This window comes from Drosophila gunungcola, chromosome 3R (assembly GCF_025200985.1).
Source record: "Drosophila gunungcola strain Sukarami chromosome 3R, Dgunungcola_SK_2, whole genome shotgun sequence".
Classification (NCBI taxonomy): Eukaryota; Metazoa; Arthropoda; class Insecta; order Diptera; family Drosophilidae; genus Drosophila; species Drosophila gunungcola.
The window spans coordinates 14,650,468-14,664,201 of NC_069139.1; positions in this window are offsets into that span (position 1 = coordinate 14,650,468).

A 13,734-nucleotide genomic window follows, 5' to 3' on the forward strand; every position below is an offset into this window, starting at 1 on the left:
CAATTTTGTTCTAAATATATCTATAATGACAAAAAACTTTTTGTTTTGTTTTATCATATATAAAAGAATTTAAGAATAAGTATAAAAACTAGATATTTAAAAGCTATAAAAAACGGAAATATTCGTATTTGTAAGGATTATTGATTACAAGAAGAAACTATGAAACATTTATTAAGCAGCTTTACAAAATTTATGCAGCCTCTTAATTTTTTTTGTATACTTATGTCCCCATGGACATGGCCCACTTTAATTTAAATTCCCCTTTTCTCTATTCCATTACGACCTATGCCAGTAGTCCTCTGACGCCGATTACAGAGCAGCTCAGCCCCGATTGCTGCTGCATATCAATGAGCTTGCCAGGACTTGTAATACATCAAAATCCACATTGATAATCCTTAGACCTCAACCCAGAAACGAGGACAGCTGCACTGCACCGCACTGCTCTGAAATGAAATGATGAAGGGTTTCTGGCCATTCCACATGCTCGATAGACTTCCAGTCGCAAAAATGTTGCAACGAAATTTATTGTGCATCGATTTTGTTGAACAGATTTACCCCCATTGAAAGTTGTGTGCAACAAAATGTTCGAGGCGGCTCAGCCTCTTACACATTGTTTCGAGATGTGAATAGCATTGTTTCCCAGCATGTGTGTGCTGTGTGTGTGTGCATATCTTTCATTATGGGAAAACAAAACCAAACAAAACAAAACAAAACACGCTTAAACATTTATGTTTTGGTGCCGCATGCAAAAGTAGTTTGCTGCATGAGAAGCGGGCAAAATGATTTATGCATTTTGTACTTCCAATGTGCCACATTGTTGAAAGAGTTGAGTTGGGCATTGTCTGCGGCAGCAATGCATGGAACCGAACCGATATCGATGTGGACTCGCAGTTGAACATAAGAGTTTTGATTGACCGAATCGTGACTAAATAAGAGAAATGATTCCTTTATACGATATGCAAATTTGGAAAGAGCTTCTTGGCGAGATTTTTCCAGATTTACCCTCATTACCAATTAGAAAGCATTACCAGGAAGCGGTAACAGAATTACCGGCAGCTAATTTGTAATTAAACTGCTGATTTCAAAAATGTTATCTTGCCCTCGGGATGTTTGCGGATGATTCTTTTTTCTACACTAAAAAATCAACTATTTAATAAGAAATGTTTTTTATTTTGAGTGTATTTAAATAGTATTGACCTCTGAATCAAGATCTAAAGCCAATTATATAATAAATTAAACACCATAATTTCTTTCTAGTTCATTTTAATGATAGTAAGCCAATTTTTTGTTTAACTTTACGTAAATCACTTTAGAAAAGAAGCAAACATAAGGTTTTAAAACACCTTTCACTATTTTTTTTAAATATACTTCTTAAGAGAAACAAAAAAAGTTGTAATAACCATTTAAAATGAAGAATAATTGTTGTGATATTTGTTCCCAGTGTATATGTAGCTGGGAATATTGGGTGTGGTCTAACTGACAGTGCAAGATGCATTCGCAGCCGAGGCAATCAAACAAACTAAGCGAGCGAAAGCAACATGAACAACAACGGAAAACGCTGGAAACTGTGGCAAATTAAACGCGAACCAGCGATCCGTTGTCCATTTTTCCCTTCGCCCCCGGACTTTTACCCTCTATATCTACCCCCTTTGGCTGTGTTTGCTTTCAGGGTGGCTTGGCTTAAGACCAAATGAAATTAAAAGCGAATGTCAGGACATAAGCACTAAATTCAATTTATTTTGCTCAAACTGTATCCTTTCCTTGCATTTTCCCAGCCAAGCCAAAGGCAATAAAGACAGCGGAGAGGCAGCGGAGAAAATGGGTTTCTTGAAAATGTAACTACGAAAACCAAATGCTCTAGTGGAGTTCAGGGAAATTTTTGATGTGCTTTTTGTCGTTTTTAAACTAATCGATAATTATAGTACAACTTACTGGGAAACACTACTGATAAAATTATTCGAAAGCACTTAAACATTATTATAATTAATTAGGGACACTAAAGCTGACAATAATTTAAGCTTAATGTCATAAAATACTACTGGACTTAATTGTTTTTATTAATTTAATTTATTGCTTTAATAAGTTAGAACTACTGTGCCTAAGGCATATACCGTATGGTATAATATTATAGACTTTTTAGTCATTCCACTGTAATGATAATTTAACAAACATAATTATAACCTTATTACTTAAGACTTTAAGCATAGCATAGCATAACATAAACATATTTTTTTAATTTAAGTCAAATAATAGTTTTTAAATTAAACTTTACAATGTTAAACTTGCTTTTAATAACAAAGCTTAAGACTCCACACATTAATTAGCACTTAAGTTCTTTTCATTAAACTCAGTCTACAAAAGACAAATTTAAAATGTGTAACAAATTATTTTCACAATAACCAACATTGGCTGTACAATTTTTTCTTATACTGCCAACTCCTTTTTTTGAATGCTTAAAGTTCTGCCGAATTCAAAAAAATGTAAACAATAGTTGTTAGTCTTGTACGAAACCATGTTTCTTTTAATTTAAAAATACTTTTCTATTTGAATTATATACCTTTTAATTATATTTTTTCCTTTAAGTACCACTCCAAGAGTTCAGAGTATAAATAAAGCAGCCACAACAGCTTGGACGCCACTTGCTCTTAGCTGAACTAAAGTTCCATTTGGTGTTTATGCTTTTGGCAGGCAGCAACATCCCAGCCCATCATCCCCCATTTCTACTCCTCTGATTTGGCCGGAAGTTGCACTACCAGACACTGGCCGCCATTTTGCACGAAGCGAAACGAAACGAAACGTAAAAACGATTTCATCTACATAATGGGATCAATTCAATTATAAAACGAGTTTGCTCCTCAGAGCTTCACGACCGAAGCTGAGGGACCCGGATCCGTTCCGCTCCGTACCGTACCGTTCAGATGTATACCCCCTAAAGCTAAATCTACATACTACCGTTGTTGTTGCGACTGGATGTGGCTTTCGCTTGGTGCGCGGTTGGCCAGCGAAAGCGCTGACATTTGATGAATAGCTTTGAAATGGATTTGATTCATTTAACTGTTGCTGTTGCTGTTGCCGTTGCTGTAGCCTCAGCCCGCCTTCCGTTTTAAGGATTGCTCCTGCTGCTGTTACTGGTGCACCGACTGCCGTACACAATTTGTATGGAGTAAATCACATCGTGCACAGCGGCAACAGCAGAAATGGGCCACGGACAAAGTCGGTTGCCCAGGAGAAGCAGAGCCACGGCCAGGGCTTAAATGAAAACTGACACAGATGCCGGGGTTATACGATGACAGCCGACGTAAATTTAGGAAATTCAACCTCGAGCAGAAAGCTAGGCAGCCATCATCTGGAACGTTAAGCTCAAAATCTTTTTCTTATTTTAGATTTATATTTACTTTAACCTCATATTATGTTTAAGGATTTTTTCTAAGCAGAAGAAATATTCAAATTTAGAAGTTGCTGTTTTTTTAACATACTACTAATTTGTAATGTAAAATGTAAAACTTAATATATGTAATATATAAGAGTCTTTCTCCATGGATCATAACTATTGAAAAGTAATTTAAGATAATTATAATTCATAATATAGCCCTAACATTTTCTGGAGTGATTTTTGAAAATTGTGATTGATTTCATTTCGGGTCTACCAATGTGCTGTGCTTCATTGCTGAATCTGTTTTGCGCACATTTTAAAATTCAATTTAACTTATTGGCAATTCCTGCATGCGGTGCGTATGATTAATTAACTTTGCATCCTATTGCGCGTCGACTGCGGCAGCAATTTGCTTGTAGACAGTTGGGGTTGAATAATTAGTGGTGAATTTTTGACATATTATATTTGTACAGTAAAACAACAATATTTTGATTGAAAAGTATAGAAAGAATATGATATTAAGATCAAAATAATCCTTTATCCAAGAATCAAAGCACCAAAATAAGTTCAAGGTGGCAAGACTGTGCTTTAAAAAGATTTTTTGTTAGTGTCCGACTAAAAGATTTCATTTAATATTTAAAATACAAATTTTCACATTGCTTTTATGTAATTTGTTTATTTTTGTTGTTAAGAGTTTCTTAAATCTTTACCGCTACTGTTCGCATACACATATGAGTGCCTGGATTTATTGATAGTCATCTTCACGTCAGTCTGAAAATAATTCAGGAGCAGGGGTTGCATTTTGAACTTTCTGCCCGAGATGCCATTCAACTTGGGTTGACTGATTGTAGGGTGGGGGAATCGGGGGTTTCGGGGGATTCGGGGACTCCGGTATGGGGCCCTGCTGGCAACTATCAAAACTGTCTGCCGCAGCAACAGAAACAACTTTAAGCTTGGCTGGGCGAGTGGGGAATTGTTCCTTCAACTTTGCCCCCTTACCAGTTCCAATTCGTGCCCTCACTATAAAGTTTCTTTCTGTGCGGTTGGGCTGAGTCAACAACTAGAACCAAGAATAACCACACCAGAAACAACTACAACGAAGCCTGTTTAGGAGCAGTTCTCAAGTCAAGCTGCCATTTTAATTGATATTTTTGTGCCTTTGTTGCTGGCGAGGGGGAGGATTTGCAGCAGACCTGTCCTGACACTCGCACACATTGTCGCCAGAGTGTGCGTGCTTTTGATTGCCGACTTGTTTATTATATTTCTTTTTATTCTCTTCCTTCAGAATAAAGTTGAAAATTAATTTTGAAAGTTTTTGACCACTCTTGTGTATGGGCGTGGTCCTAGTCCCACTCTCTTTGATGGTATGCGCCTACCTTCTTCGGTGATTTGTTGCTTTTACTTCGTTTAGCATGTTTTCACTTTTCTTGTTCGGCTGCTAACTTTTCATTTTTTTCACAAAAATTGCTTTCTTTTGGCTTTTGCCTTCTTTTCTTTGCATGTTTCGAATTGTGTTCCATTTTAATTAGAAAACATTTCGGGTTGTTTTGCTCTGCCCGTTTTATATTGTATTCGGTTCTGTTCTGTCCTGTTCTATTCTTTTTTCCCGCATTCAGTTTAATTAGAAAATTTAGCTCCTTGGGGCGTAATTTTTCGTTTTCGGATGGAGGACAGCTGCGAATTCTTATTCCGATGGCAAATAATAAATAATCACCGAGCAGACTTTTATATTTGTCGCTTAATTAGAGTTTCATGTCCTGGCCATGCGTGCCAGCGACTTGAACATCTTCAGAGCCCTGGAATCCCGGTCATAAACAAGAAAGCCAACTATTAAATTGCCTAATTAAGCAGGCATGTGTCGGGCTTGTGCTTCAGCTTCAGCTTCTGCTTCTGCTCGTCACACATTTCGCACCCGCATCGCCATTATGCAAACACGCATCCCCCGAAGATGATGAGTTGATGCGATGTCTCGGTGATGTCCTGGGGATCCACTCTGGTCATGCATATTTAATGCGGGGAACTCCTTCTACATCCACCCACGACAAATTTGGTATGCAGCCCCCAAGTGCTTCAATGAAAAAAGGGGACACTCTTAAAGGGCGAAAAAAAAAAACCGGAAAGAAAGCTTTTCGCACTTTTGTTTGCCTTTGTGGATGGTTTTAGGTTTCTTTTTCCAATTCGGCTTCCGCTCTTCGGCCGGCACCACAGCTGATGCCAACACTTAAGTCACAAGCAGCTGCTCAAAACACCAAAGCCAGCGGCCAAACTATCAAATCAGCAATCCTCAAAAAACAAAAATTGCCAAGAAAAAATAGCCGACCAATGCGCTTCCCTAATATACGTGACTCGACCAGCTTGAGTTGGCAGAACCCCTTTCTATTAGTAGAATGTTGTATTTACAAACCTTATTTTAAAATAAAAGTAAGATATTGTATACTAATAACAGTTCGTGAACTCCCGCTTAAATAGTGATCGAAATTTATGTTCTACAAATGCTCAACTTCTTCAAATGCTCAACGCCAATAAATGTTGTAGTATAAATTGTTTGTTTATTTATTACAGCTCCAAGGTTATGTATTCTCTTTTTCATTGAGTTTATATTTTTTGTGTCGTATTTCCTTTTGTTACATATTTTTGGTCTTGTGTGCAATCCAATTTAGCATTTTCGCAATACCCCGTCGTAAGTGTAAGAGGAACATATAGGAAGGAGGGTGGGCCGAAAATTGATTTCGTAGTAACAAGGAAGTTGGCCGCAGGTCACTTGTGTTCCGGGCTTGTGCTCCATTTAGTCCGTTGTAGCGCCCAAAGGCCGACACAGGACAACAAAAAAATTGTTTCATACATGGCAATTAGCGTGCGTTGTCAGGGGCTCAGTCGGTTCACCAGGCCGCCCTTCTTGCCCCGACACCCCGCAAAACAACCGAAACGGCGGTTGTGACATGGCGGCAAATGCGAAAAATTGCCGGAGGGTATTATCAGGCTGGCACGCAGGTACGATTTACAAGGACGGGCCTGCGTGCTCTATTCGCCCCCATCAAAAAAGGTTAAACGTCAGACGCCGGCACGGTAAAGTCAGGTGAGAGGATGAACCAATAGGTCTGACCCCATCCGAACCCCCTCATTTTTTCCAACCTATAGCTGCTTTCGGTTCGTCGTGCACAATTGTTGCACAATCAATGCGGCCCCCTTTTCTGTGGAAAACTCCCACCCGGAAAATGCGGGTCGAATGGGTTCTCTTAACCCACATATTACCCTCCTGCCGGTTTCCTTAAATAAACCAATTAAAAGTGGGCGACGGAATTGCCTAGTCTAATGTGCTGGATTTTAAGGGAAAACAAATCTAATTTCGTGGAAGTCATTGTTTTTGGTAGAGAAATATTTTTGTTTGCTTATGTGTCTAATCAAATTAGAAATAAATTATAGGTGTAGGGTTATGACAAACAAGAGAAGAGAACTTATATTATAATAGATTAATATAATCACAATTGTGTGTTTGACATGTGTTATTTTTGCCCAACCTTAAGTTTATTCTCTTTAATTTTGTGTAATAATCTCTCCATTGAAATTCCTTTCAAATTCCTTTTAGAATTGACGAATTTTGAATAACAGATAACAGTAAGTGGGATCCTACTTTGTGGTTCGTAACGCTTAATGTTCTTATTTATTTAAACGTAAATTACCTAATGTAATCTATACTGGTCTTGTTTTTCCCAATTTTGGAGAGAAACTTTCCCTTGCAAACTTCTCCAAATTTTCCCACCTGACCTTTCTCAACTTTAGTTGGCTCTTATATCTCGGCAAAAAGCATACGAAACTTTTCCCTAATGCACCAATATGCATCCAAAAATATTTTACCCAGGTAAGGTGGGACAAGGCTCCTTCACACGCAACCTGAACTGCTTGTGGGGTTAGGAAATGCCAGTATGGGCGCCACTCGAAAACAAAGTGACCCCCGCAAACCTCAATTTTTCGGTTTGCCTAACGAAGCCAATCGTTGCGTTAGTTAACCCCAAGCCAACGGCTCTCCGGAGACCTTTCACTCCAGTCCGCAAGCCACCTCAATCGGCTCCACCTGCAGCTGCCACTGGCCAAATAAGAGGGAAAACTCGAACGTGGGATGCAAACTGTGAGTGCGGGTCCCTGATGACTCCATGCACATGTACTTGCAGAAAAAACATATATATTATTTAAGTCAAATTCAGAGAGTGGCAGAAAAATCGGAATATGGATATTATAGCCTTGAATACATGAAATATAATGCAATGCACATATATTAAATTGCATTTGGGAAAATTGCTCCAGTAAACTTATTAAAACTTTATATAACTATAAACTATAAATAATTAAAAAGCAGTCAAATTATTCAGTCAAATCATTATAGATTGATAATAAATATAATTCTAATATTATTGATAATGAGATAAAAATAATTGTACTAATATTATTAATAAATTCTTATTATCACAAAAATAAAACCAGTTTGTTTTTTTTTTATTATTTTATATGTGATTTTATATCCACTAGATTTATTTTAATCATTTTTAACTCTATTCACCTCCCTAATCTTGTCTTTGTTTTGGGTTTTGAACACCTTTGGAAAACAGGATTTTTGAAAAAGGATTATTTTTCTTTCTGTACAAAAAATGGATATGGTGTCGAAGGTGTGCAAGGAACTGCAGCTTTTGTCGACATTGTTTGATTCCGGCTCTGTGGCACACCTTTCCAGTTTATTTTGATTAATTTGTTTGCTTTCACTAAGCAATTTGCGCACCGGTACAAGCCGGTGCTGACCAGAGTTGAGACCCTGAGACCAGATATCCCAGATATCGCAGATAGTACACGGCAGATAGCAGATAGAGTTATAGCCAGGTGATGGCAATGGACCAGAAAACAACGACTCTGGCTCTGTGTGCTCAACACATTTGTCCGACTGCAATGCGTATGTTTGCATTTTGCGTGTCGAGGCGAGGAAAGTGGAGTTGAGTTGAGTTGAGTTTGCCTGGGGGTAGAGTAGAGTGGAGTGGAGTGGAGTTGAGCTGAGCTTGTGTTTGCTCCGAGTCGGGGCTGGGATTGCAGGCGGGGCTTTGGTGGCCGGGATACGGATGTGCGCACATTTGTTAGCCGCCAGGGGATTATACAACAAACGCCCGAGTATTTACCACTGCTCCAGTTGCCAGCCGTCGCCCTCAGCCCCATCACAATCGTTCTGCCCCCGCTGGTGTGTGCCATTCGGGGTAACTTTGCCATGGGGGATTTGGATTGGGGTCTGGCCATGGGTATGTGAACCGTAAATTGCAATGCATTGCTTGCACCACCCTTGTTAAACAATTGTTAACGAATTTCACAAACGAAACCGCCAAATTGTTGTCGCCGCCATTTCCATGGATTTGCCTTTTGTGCAATCTGTCAAACTGAAAGGCACAACTTTTAACCAGCCAGCAAGCCAGCCAACAAACTAATTAATATTTCAAACAAATGCCAGAAAGTGCTGTCAAGTGACCGTTAAACTTCCGTGAAATCCGAAATTTTTACAACACATAGGGGCCGGCAGCCACGGGCTAGTCGGCGGAAAAAATATTTATCGATAAAGTTAATTACAGCAAGAGTTGTAAATGGCAAAAAAAAAATTAAATTCAGAAAAAGTTTGTCAGTAACTTTCAAAGCGAATCTGCACGTAAAAAAGTTCTAAACAAATCTGGTTTACATGAAAAACAGAATTGGGCGAGGAAAAAGCAGGGGACAACATTTTCGGGGCGTGCCACCCGACTGGCTCCGAAATGCCACTCAATTAATTTTCTGGCCATCAATTAAAGGCAAACACCTTTTCTATGTAAAGTTGAAAAAAAAATGGGGACGGTTGAAAGTTTGACAAGAAACGAAAACAATTTGCCTTGCAGCCTAATTTGATTTTGAAACTGGGTAAAATTTATATCTTGTTTAAGTTAATTAAATATATTTTTTTGGGAATTATAGAGGGGTAAGATAATTGATTATATTGGCTATGGTTAAGTGAGAAATAATTGCAACTGAATTGATAAATAATGGACGGGATACCTGACCCAATGAGGGCACTAGCCGACAAACCACATAAGAAGTCTCTGGGGAGCCCAACAATATCGGTTACTTGGAACGCAACGAATCGAGCACTAAAATCAATGCAATCAATAAAAATTGCTTCGCATTCGCATAACCCCAGCCACGCCCCTTTCCTTTCCCCCTTTTCCAGCTGCTTGGCTACACGTGGCATGTGTATTGTTATGTTGTGTGCGAGCTGCCGCCCCCTTTTCACCTGCCTCCCCTCCACTGCATCGCAATGCCAATCATGTGTGGCACATACAATTTCTAAACAGCACAGCTAATTTTTGGGAAGGTGGGATGGTTGTGCACTGAGCAAAAAACATGTACTAAAAGCATACGTAACAAAAGTTTAATCCAAATTCTATTTATATATAATTTTAGAAAAATTAGTGCTGGCAATTAAAATGCTTAAGCCATGATTTTGTCAACTACTTATTTAGTTATTTATTGTAAACCAATCAAAGATAAATCCCTTAAATTATTTTGTGAACATAAAGTTTTAGACCAACGACCAAAGTGAGGAAACCTATGAGATTTCAAAATGTTTTGGGAAATAGTCAGTTTTAGAAACGTTGTTTCCTTTACTGTATCATGTGGGGCACATGGAAAGGCATCGACATCGACATCGACTTGCCTGCGGCTGACAAAGGCAACGAACTTTCTGCGGCTCCTTTCGTATTTCGTGCCCCGAGCTGCTCAAACTCTATTATAAATGCAGGTGAGACCTGTGGCCGGGTGGTGGCGGGATGTGGGGTGTGCGTGCAAAATACACACATGAGACAAATTTTCGGGGTAAATACACTCCAGTTTGGCCGACATAAAGGCCGTTAGCAGGGTCTGAGGCACATGCCAAGGACACGTGAAGTATTCGATGGCGAATGCCATTAGCAGTCTTGCCTATAAGCCTCAACTGGTTGCCACACCCCCCTCTCCCTCGCCCCCACTCCACAAAAATCCCACCTGAACCTGCAGCAGGTCCTAAATTAAGATAAATGTATACGTGGTGGTGGGCCACAAAAAAAGCTAGCGTGATATATTTGATGCCAATTTTTCTTGCCACCATCGTGGTTGTAGCCATCCCATCGTCATGGCGAAGTAAATGTTGTCTATTTGCAGCGTAATTTGTTTGGCGGCCAAAAGACTACCTTGCAGCTTCCTCCTCCAGTACTTGTGCAATTCTGAACCATCTAGTATCGCCATCCTGCCTGCTTAAATTTCATTCACTTTGCATTTTGCGGTCTACAGATAATTTAAATATTTGTGGAGCTGCAGGAAACTTTGTTCACCGATATTGTACGAAATTCTGTCCAAGCCTTATATACCGAATGCTGTAATATAAATATTGTGTTTAAGCAGAAAATATTTCATGTTTTCTGGTTAATTCATTAAATGTGGTTTTTTGTTTTGTAAGAGAATTCGAAAGGATTTCATGAATTTATCCGCTTAAAATAGCTTTGAAAAAACTACTCAGTGTGAAGGGATAAATATGGGTTTATCGCTTGGAATTCATTTTTTTTTTCAGTCAGTTAAAATATTTGTGTGGCACATATATTCGAACTGGCTTGAACAATTGTCTGTATTACTCCTGGAATTATTTGTTTAAATACTTGATGTAAAGCACACTAAAGCAATCTTGCTTCCTCTCAATCGAATACTTTGTTACTGCATGGAGATCCAAATTCAAGTAATGGGTGCTATCACTTACAGTTCCACTTCAATCGCAATAACCCTCAAAGCTCTCCACGACGAAATCCCATCTAACGATAATGGACATTGTTCTGTATTTGGGAGAAAGGAACTGCACTTTCGTTTCCTGTTCGAGTATCTCCCTTGGGTCCTGTTTAAAACTGAGACTTGCGGCGAGCGCAGCTTGTGGCCTGGCATCCCTCAAGGCGGAGACTCTAAATTGACTTTTGCCTGAGCTCGGCACTTGGCATGCAGTTCGCCTGCGATCCCCAATCCGGATGCCAACCAGGACCTTGGCACGTGAGCTGGTCAGGCAATGGGCTCCGGGATGCCCGTACGTGCATGTACATATATGTTTTGTTGGCGGAATGCAATTTTGAAATGTTTTGCATATTCTTAAGTAATTGCAAAATGGTTTTGTGTGTGCGGCTGATGGACACTGCGGGTATTTGCATCAGAACAGATTGAACCGAGTTGGCATTCTTTTGTGCTTCGTTTCGATTTCGGCTATATTCCAGAGCCTAGCCACCACCCATTGCCTAAAAAAAGGCATCAGCAATCAATGTCAGGATTGTATGCCACACTTCTCTCGACAGCCAAAAACAAAAAAAGCGTTTCGCCTTGACAGTCAACATGCAAATTGGATATGGGTGTGAATACGAAACTAGAGACAATTCCCATACAACACCTATATACATACATATGGCCACTTATTCATGCAGTTAGCAGCATACATAGGTTGTGGAATTTTCGGCATGCCAAACGACTTATTCCCAGCAATTTTGACAGCTGTCATTGCCCGAGAAGTCTGCGTGGCAAGTCCCCTGCTGATGTGTTGCTGCTGTTGCTGCTGTCGCTGCGATGTGTTGCTGCTGCGATGTGTTGTTGCTGTCGCCGTGTTGTTGGCCTGTCTCAAGACTCAGACAATTCATTTAAGTCCGTGTCCATTCATCTTCCATTCAACGCGGTTTGAATGTGTGCGGGGCTCTGATAAGGGGAATGTCTGACTGGGCTGGAAAACTCCCCAGTGACTTTAAAATTTAACTTATTTAACTAACTAAGAAAGCCAGTAGTAAGTGTCTGGAAAATGGTTCATAAGCCAAAGGACTTTAAGATAATTGCAATTTATTCTAGCCATTGGTTATGCTATGATTATGAGCTCTATACACTGCTTTTGTGAATCTGCGCCAAATATCCTCTTTTATGGGTTACCTTTAAGCCAGGCTATCAGCTCAGTCAAGCCATGAACACTGTACCAAATTGTATGTATAAAATCATTTCTAATACTTAAATTGACAAGTATTTATCAGATAAACATTTTTTTAATTGATTTTAACAAGGTTTTAATGATTTAATTTGCTAATTTACCTTTTGTATTCTTTAATTATTTAATTTACGTAATATAATTGCTTTGAAGACGGTTGCCAAAGCGCAGACGAATTATATCCGAATATAATATTAAACTTGTGTTTTTTTTACAAAAATCCTGGACTTTGAGCCGGCATAACTTTTGAATAAAAAACAAAAAGGTAAACTAAGTTGGACTCAAGATTTTATAAGTGTGTCAGAAAGTGTCCTGCCAAGAAGATGTTGCCAGTTAGATGGGGTTTCATGTGGTTCTTGTGGGGTTGGTTGGTTGCAGCAATCTGCATAGCCTAATGGCAAAACGCCCCGCTCCATTGCCAGCTTAATAATCGCGCTGCATCATCAACGCGCATCGCAATTATGATCAAAAGCTGGTGAAACGCGAGCGAAAGTGTTCTTCGCTAGAAGACCGCATAATGACAGCCACAACTCCCTTTCAAATCGCTGGGGTAAAAGTCATTTGAGGTGAGATTGGGAGCCGAGTGCTCGGGGAACTCATTTCATTTTCTGCGCGCGAATATTTTCGCTGATTTTGCGAGTTTGCACCTGGCAAAGTTTTGACCTTAGCACTGCAATCGAACAGAAACACACACACACACACAGACACCCAGATGAATAAACCGTGGCAAACACATTAGAAAACGTTCTCCTGGGCCATCGGGCGAACGATGGTGCGAAAATATCTTTAACGGAATCATTATCGCCGCTCTTGGTATGCGCCTGGCATTCGAAAATAGTTTCACAAGTAGTGGGAAAAAAATAAAAGTGAAATCCAGTGGTAAAAGTCCTTGTGCAAACTTCAGCATAGTTTCTGATGCGATTTAAGGTGATTATTGTGCTTGCAAACAGCTGGCAGAAATAGTCTAGAATGACAACACGGAAAATATAATCCCACTCGGAATTAGTTAGTATTCTATGATAGTTCTGGCAATCAAAGTTCTTAAGAAAAAAAATTAATTTTCTTTGACTAATTGGTTTGTATATTTTGCATAACCACAGTACTCCTATGGAAAAAGAGTATTCAAAAGATTTCATAAAACGATGGAGGCTGCGCTTTGGTATGCAAAATTTGCATTTAGAATTTAATCAAATAAACGACAGTTCAATTAACAAAGCGACTCTATACAGCATTTGCAGGTGCAGGAGAGCGCAAACAAAGCAACGCTAAATAAATAGGCAGACGAATGGAAATTTAATTATCCCAAATATAGTGAATCCATTAAAAAGAAAGA